The 8648-nt window shown below is 36.5% G+C and overlaps 1 long non-coding RNA gene across 1 annotated transcript; it reads right to left on the bottom strand.

Moving 5' to 3' along the window:
• Positions 1-1314: 1314 nt before the first annotated feature.
• On the bottom strand, positions 1315-5328 carry LOC137130730 (uncharacterized). Its single transcript, XR_010914889.1, has 6 exons — positions 5141-5328; positions 3820-3837; positions 3580-3609; positions 3276-3323; positions 3034-3090; positions 1315-1926 (listed from the first exon to the last, which is right to left on the bottom strand). It is a non-coding gene; the product is annotated as an uncharacterized lncRNA (long non-coding RNA).
• Between the last annotated feature and the right edge of the window lie 3320 nt (positions 5329-8648).

Genomic DNA, 8648 nt, shown 5'->3' with positions numbered 1-8648 from the left:
ACGTGTTTTTGAGATTACTATTTATAACCTTGTATATACAATCATTCTGTTATCGGCTAAGTTGAGAAACAAGTACAATAAATGTTCAGTATTCATTGTATAACAATCAATGGAGTGAAGAACTGCCTTGTTCTTTGTATGGAACCAGCAGTTCTTTTTGTACTTATAATGTGCTACTGCTCTCTGCTGGTGCTACTAAGTAAAGACACTGAGGGTTTTGCCAGAGGTGCACATCTGGTTCTAGAGTGTTGCATGTTTTAAAGCAGCAGCACCTTTACTTGATTCATTTTTCAAATGTATTGACCGTTGTGGCAAAATGTTTCCCGTTAGTCAGACCCTTTGCTGTGGCAATCTGCATCCTCCTTGACACTTGACTGGAGACAAAAAGCCTGTTTTGTTCAAACAGTTATCTGAAGAATGTCATGTTAAAGTTGTGGTGTTGTATAGAACAAGAAGCCTATGAAAGCAGTTTCAAATCTTTCTTTGTTTCCAGGAGCACAGTGCCTTCAATAATAGTGAAATGGAATCCGTTTGGAACCAACAGATAAGAAAGGCCTTGGTTCTTCAAAGAGAGCGATCATCTCAGCAACACTCAGCTTGTTTGGAGTTTGCCATACAATGAGGAAAAGAACAATCTGGTCTGATGAGGCAAGTGTCATAGCAGTCAGGTAAATGTCATAAAGTACAATATTTCCCTCTAAAGGTGAGCTATGGCCAAAAATGTACAAAGATCGCTAGCTCAGAATGTAGTTAAGCTTTTTTTTTAATCAAAATCTTTAAGCCTAAAATATATGGCGACTGCAGAACAGTACCTGAACCAAACACAATACGCCAATATTCCTTGCATCTACTGTGAGTACATTTGCTTATGTAGCTTTACTTAAATGGTAAATGGCTGCTTAAATAGCCACACACCCCTACTAGCTACTCTCACTCATGTATTAAATGATGGCATTTTCTAGGTCATATTTGTGACGTTCATAAAGCCATCTTTTACATCTAACTCACTGCAAAAAAATTGCACTTGACAAAGTACTTTTGGTTATTTTTCTGGATAAAATGTGTTTTTTATTCCTAAGCAGGTGATCAGGAGATTGTGGCGTATTTGTTAACATTAAAATGTTGCTTAATCTGCTGAAGTACTTGAAAATGCTAAAGTAAATGTGTCATGGACTGATTTTGCATTAAGTACTTAATCATTTTCAAGCACTGAGAAACAGTAACACAACACATTAGACTAAAACCTAGTTACAGTATTAGGTTCAAAGCTTCTGCTACTTTTGCTCTTATTTCACATCAAAGCGGAGGCAAGAAGACATTTTGATTTTTTTTTTATTCAAGAACATTTAGATTACCCACGGAAGTCAGAAAAGAGTCCTTTCCCCCAACAGAAACATAACTTAACAGAACTTTTAATCAGATGACCTGATTCACATCATACCCTTTTTGGGATGTATTAACCTTTTGACCCAATAACAGAATTTCTTTTGCTGTGGCATTTTTACATGTTGACAGTGATTTAAAATTACTCTTATTAGTTTAACATTAAAATACAGGAGACAAAAGGCAAAATTTTATTTTAACAATAATCCTTAGCTGCCTTTATAATGTTTAGAATTAGATTTATAATCCACCTTTTGAAAAATATGTATTACTCAGCAGTATACAATAAAAAAAAGAATTAGACACTAAAATGCCACGGCTACATGATATGGACGGTAATATTTTTAAAATGGATATAAAACGGATATGAATGTGAAAACAAAGTTGTTACATCAAGTGCAAGCCCAAAACAAACCTATAAATGACATTTGTAATATAAAACTTGGTAAAAAATACTTATTTAAAACTGTACAATCACCAAGTACACAGAGTGAGCACATCAACCATTATTCATTTGGCTTCGGCGGCTTCAGCCTTTGGCTCCTGGGTACAGAAAACAAGAAAGCTATGTTACATGCGTTGCATTTTAGGCAGAGTGAAAGTAAATTAACTTCCACCAAAAGGGAATACGTTTTTCCCCCCATCAATATAACATTTATTTGACATTAAGCTAGTACAACTGTATCTTTTTAACAGAAATAATGTTTTAGTGCATAAAAACTATAGTAAAAATAATAAAAGTGATGAAATTTTCTCTGGGTACCATCTGATTTGTCCAAGTCTACCAGATTGCTTGGTTATCTCCCATACGCAGCCTTTTACAAATGTATCCACAGGTTTTCAATTTTTATTCTGGGTAGACCATGATAAGGGTTTCACCCTACGCTTTTTCAACAATTCCTGAGCTTTACCTTGTGTTTTGGACTGTGTTGTTGAAGGAACAACTGACTTTTTATTTTAGCTATTTGACTGATGGTGGAAGACCTTTCTTTAAAAAACCTGATATTGGGATGGATTTATTCTTATTCTGCACGTTCTGTAGAGATCCAGGGCCCAATGCAGCCATACACCCCTAATCATCAGCCAGCCTCCCCATATGTGAATGCAGGAATGGTGTTACTCTATGCATAGGCGGAGTTTATTGTCCTACCGCACATAACTGAAAATTGTGACCAAACCACATAATCTTGTTCCAAAGCGAACTTTGTTCACGTTTTCTTTAGCATACTCCAACAATGCTGTCTTATGTTTAGAAGTAGTGGCTTCCTGCATTCGCTCTGCCAAACAAACCAGACAAAGCTTGATTGGGGAGATGTGGAATTTTATTTTATATTCCTCTAAGACTTTGTCAGGTCCCTTGCTAATTGTCATGGATTCTTATATAGCTCTTTTTACCTCGTCTTGGTCTTACACTTCTTAGAAGAGTCTTATTGTGTAGAGGCTTTAGAGGGACCATTTGTTACTTATGATCAGGAACATTTGTTGTACTAGTATTTGTACTATGATTTAAATAAATAAAATTATTTTTTTCCACATTTGAACATAAGGGGATGCAAACTTTTTTTTATTCTAATGTATATTGGTTTTATTAAGCAATACTGTGTTGTGTTTGAGTTGTACTGGAAGCTTTTCCTTCTAAAAGATACAAACCTCAGCCTTGGTGTTGCCATTCTCAGCTGGTTTGGCCTTCTTTGCTTTGGGTGCCTTCTATAAAGTAACATGACAATAGCTTAGTTTATTTTCACATGCTTAGATTTAATAAACATCATCAAAACAACCAAAACATGAAACCCAGCAGCCCAACTCAAGCAAATTTTATTTCTCTTTCAAGACCATGAATAATAATAAGTCATTGTCAATTCTGTGGAGGTCTATATCAATCAGTTTCATACTTTTGCAGCAGCTTTTTTCTTAGCCTCCACTGGTGCAGGTTTAGGCTTCTGCAAAACAAAAATGACATTTCAAGTTATATAAATATAAAACATCAAGCTACACAACAGTAGGAGACAATTGGCTTCAATTTAAAAAATATAATTGCTAGCACTGAGAATATTATTCCTTGCTTTCAACTGTAACCACAAAGATTGATAATAGATTTAATTACTGAGTCATGTTACAAATATAATATAAGCATACAAAAGACTTTTTAAAAAAAAATACAACTAACTGATTACTAAATCGTTTAAGGGGACTTACCAGGGCCAGCCGAGGGGAAGTTCGTCTTTGCTATAGAGGAGAGAGAAAATAAAACTTGAGTAATAATTATAATTATTACAAAATAATTGTCCAATAATTTAGAGGCCTAAATTGAGGCTTGAGTTGCTTGCCCTGTCAAAATTAGAGTAGAATTAGAGTACTAAAAATTTGAAACATCTCTTAGTGAGCAAACACAATTATACAATATTGTGGCAATAATCTTAATTATTTGTTACTAACCTCGGGGGGTACCAATTGCTGAAAAAAGAGAGAGAAACAATGCTTAAAGTAGAATACCACCACACAACAACCAAAAACATTTCTGTAAAGTTTTAAAATAATTTATATCAAGATTGTTTCGATATTCCTTTAGGCACAAAGTTGACCATAAAAGACCCTATAGGCAATTTCAAAATTGCCTATTCTGAACTTCACACTGAGCTTCCCGCGCTTATTTGAATTCAAATTTGGACGGAGCTGTCACCATGACACCGCTTTGGCGCCTTGACAGCTTCCTTTGTTTTGTATCATTGCGCGCCGACAGACAGCTGTTGGGAAACGGATAAGATTACTACTTTACTAATCTCTCGCTATCCTCAAACTATAAAAGGCACCTAAACTGAAGCCGTCAGAGATTGCATACAAACAAAATCACGTTTACGCTGAGATTTCATTAAGAAACCATTTTGCATTGATTAATATTGGATTTGATACGTTAAATTGGTGATTTTTTTCCCCCTTTCTTAAATGCTACATCTTGCTGCAGAGTCATCTTAAACATCCAACTAAACGCAAAAACAACCCTGATAATAGAATATAACGTTAAGTTACTCGTCGAGATATAAAACACATTCAATGTGGCTGCATTTGCATAATCAATAAGCATGAATGCAAATAAATGCCCGCCTAGTTTGATATTTAACTGCTGTTTAAATTCCAACTGGCTGACGAATTATTGAACCGGTTTAGAATCAACATGCATCGACTTTTCTTATTCAAAACAGTGAAAAAAAGCCACATCCCCTCCCCCACTCCTTCCTTAATTTTTGGGATGTTGTGTTTAAAACATATTTTGACTGCCCGTGCAATAATAGCTACATTTATTAAGAACTCGTTTAAGCGTTTTGACGCGGCGGCCAAATTATTTATAGTGTGTATTTAAAGTTTGTCCGTGCGTCTAACCTGTCAACATTTCCCCCGCAAACGGCAGCCAAGGAGAGAAAACACAGACCGTGCCAGAAAGCTTGCACAGCGCAATGTCAACGCTGCACTAGGGAGCGCTTTGACGCAGGACGCTAAATTATTATGTAAGCTTTAAGTCGTTGTTTAAGTGTTTGGGACAGATATGTTATATTACTAGAAGGGATAGAATTTTTTTTCTTTTCGACGAATGGGAGGATGCCCGCACAGGTTTTCTCTGTCAGACCGCCATTGCTGTAACGTTTGTTAGGGATGATGACGTTCCTCTGATGCACAAATATAAAACACAGCCTATCGTTAACCTCGAGTTTGCTCAAACTAAATGCGCGGAGTTAAAGTAAAATTAAAGGAAAATCCTTACCTTCGTTTTGGCCATGTTGCTACTTGCAAATGAACAGAAATTTCACAAAAATTATAACCGTAAAAACTGGCTTTTTTTTCGGAGAGATAACAGACGACAACCGTCTACTCGGTCTGTAAAATGGCGAATGTATAATGCAAACGAATGTTTTTGTAGTTTATAGACTGAAATATAAGAACGAAACCGGTTTGAACCAGTTTTGGGTTTCGACGTTTGCCATTGGCTGTCGACATGTCACGTGGCTCCAGGCACCACCCATTTTTTAAAGAGGCAGGAGGCGGCTAAACAAAAAGAAAGGAAAAAAACGTATCGACCTGTCCAGCAGGTGGCGCTGCAGCAGTGGGCCCTCGTTCATCTTGGTTGAATTCGAAAATGACGTTAAAATTTACATAATGATAACATAATAGTCGTCAGTGGTGGGGGAGATACTCAAAATTTTAAGTGCACAATAGAAACGAAATGAATCAAAAATACAAATGTGCCATTGTAAGTACAACTCAGATGCAGATAAATATCCCCTATGTATTATAATATTTGACAATATATAATTTCATCACCACATTATTAACATGCAACAGTTTTTTCTCCTTTATTCAGGGTACTTTCACTTACAAGCTGTATATGTTAGTGGATTATTATTTTTTTCTTGAAGTCTATGCAACATTTTATTGTTATAGTTGTTCCAGGTTCCAAGATAGGAAGTGGCGTTCCAGAAATTCAGAAGAATCTCATTTAGCCTGGAAAAACAGTTTAAAAATGCACAAAAAAGCTCTCCGTGATGCCAGAACACCATATTATTCATCATTAATAAAAAAAACAAGAACAACCCCCGGTTTCTGTTCAGACCTGTAGCCAGGCTGACTAAGAGCCATAGTTCTGTTGAGCCTACTATTCCCTTAACTCTGAGCAGCAATTACTTCATGACTTTCTTTATGAATAAAATTGTAGCTATTAGAGAAAGAATTCACCCGATCCTCCCGCCAAATTTTAAAGATAAATCTTCATGTTCAACATTGCTAGAATCATCAATAAGGCCCCAATCCCTGTTAGTCTGCTTTTTACCCATAGATCTCGCTGAGCTAACTTCAATTACCTCAGCTAAACCAACAACCTGCCTGCTAGACCCTATTCCAACAAAACTGCAATAGGAAGCTTTGCCCTTAATAGATACGTTCGTATTAGATATCGTCAATCTATCTTTATGAACAGGCTATGTACCACAGGCCTATAAGGTAGCTGTAAATAAACCACTACTTATAAAACCCTGTCTTGACCCAGTTGAGTTAGTCCATTACAGACCAATATCTAATCTCCCCTTTACTTCTAAAATCCTTGAAAACGTAGTTGCAAAACAACTATGCAACCACCTGTACAGAAATAATTTGTATGAAGACTTTCAGTCAGGATTTAGAGTTCATCATAGTACAGAAACAGCACTGGTAAAAGTCACCAACGATCTTCTCATGGCCTCAGATAATGGACTCATCTCTATACTTGTTCTGTTAGATCTTAGTGCTGCATTTGATACCATTGATCACAACATTTTATTACAGAGACTAGAACATGAAATTGGGATTAAAGGAACTGCACTAGGTCAGTTTAAATCTTATCTATCAGATAGATTCCAATTTGTTCATGTTAATGATGAATCCCCCATGCGCACAAAGGTTAGCTATGGAGGTTCACAAGTCTCTGTGTTAGGACCAATACTTTTTACTTTACATAGGTCTCCTTTAGGCAACAGGGGCGGCTGTAGCTCAGTTGGTAAAGGTAGTTGTCCATGGACCACAGGGTGAGTGGTTTGATCCCCGGCCGTGGCTATATATGTTGAAGTGTCCCTGGGCAAGACACTGAACCCCTAACCCCTAATTAGAAAACAATCCATTGCTATGCTGATGATACCCAGCTATATCTAGCTATGGAACCAGATGAAAAAAAATCTGTTAATCAAGCTTCAAGCATGCCTACAAGATGTCCCACAATTTTTTAATTTTAAACTCAGACAAAACTGAAGTCATAGTATTTGGGCCCAAAAATCTCAGAGATTTGATGTCAAACCATATTGTTACTCTAGATGGCATAAGTCTGGACTCCAGTACTACTGCAAGCAGACACCCTCTCTACTTCTATGTCTAGGCTTAAAACCTTCCTCTTTAATAAAGCATATAGTTAGTTATAGTTATGCTGCTATAGGCTTAGACTGCTGGGGGACCTCTTGTCTCTCTCTCCTCTCACCCTACATTTGTCACCACTGTATGACATTAACTATATTACACTTTCTCCCGTAGTTGTCTTTCTCCTTCTCTGTCTCCCTTTCTCTGTCCTTTTCTGCAGGTGTGCCCGGCTTTGAAGCTGTGTTTTCCAGTGTTCAGCTACTGGTCCTAAATCACTGATAAAATAAAAGCATTAAAATATCAAGACCAAATTCCAGATGCTGACAACTTAGGCAGTCTCACCATTCCCATGAATGGTGGCTTTGTCAGATGTTTACCTCAGGGTTAGTGAATTGTAACATATGAACAATATTTTGTCCTATAACCAACTGTTAGTCTGAAGCAAAACAGAAATGGGAAAAAATAAATTATTTAATGTACCATTGCAGTCATAGCCTCATCATTATTTCATCCTTATAACAGCAGCTTAGTTGATGTGAAAAGCAGATTGCCGAATCATGTATAAGTCAGTTTTTACATTTAATAATTTGGTAAACGCTTTTATCTAAAACAACTTACAGGCTTAGCGCTGCCATTTTTTGCAAAAATAAAATAAATATCTTGGGCCAGTGTTACTAGTTACCTCGCTAGTTTGTTGCCCCGCTTATACATTTATAATATTGTCATCAAAAAAGGACATGGTTTTCAAATATGTTATTAAAGCATTTACTACTTATGCACGGCTAACTGGAGTGTTACTCCTACCAACCTGCCAGATGTTCTGTTGTTGCTTTTGTTGCTCTTTTTCTTTTCTCTCTTCACTTTCCACTCACCCCAACCGGTCAAGGAAGATGGTCGCCCACCCTGAGCCTGGTTCTGCTGGAGGTTTCTTCCGTTAAAGGGAGTTTTTCTTCTCCACTGTTGCCTAGGGCTTGCTCCAGGGGGAAATGTTGGGTTCTCTCTATACATCTTTATAGTCTTGACTTTATTCTGTAAAGTTCCTTGAGATGACTATGTTGTGAATTGGCGCTATATGAATAAAGTTGAATTAAATTGAATGTGTATTCTGCATCTTACTGTTAATCAAAGTAGAACTAATGGTAACTCATTTAAACATTGTTAAGCAGTTATATGTAGTTATTTAGTCACACTATGGGTCCCCATCACTGCATTTCTTTGAGTATGTTAACCAGATTAAACCCATCTATTTTTGTGCTATATTGAAAGTCTCTTATTGATTACATATATTTATAGATATTAGGCCCTGTTAGAGGTGGAGGTTTTATTCAGATTCTTACAATTAAAGCAAATAAAAATATAAAATACTCTGTTACATTAAAAATGTTACAAGTCTT

The sequence above is a fragment of the Channa argus genome, chromosome 7 (genome assembly GCF_033026475.1).
Source record: "Channa argus isolate prfri chromosome 7, Channa argus male v1.0, whole genome shotgun sequence".
Lineage (NCBI taxonomy): Eukaryota > Metazoa > Chordata > Actinopteri > Anabantiformes > Channidae > Channa > Channa argus.
Note: the sequence above shows the minus strand (reverse complement) of the source record. Positions and strands in the feature narration are given on the sequence as shown.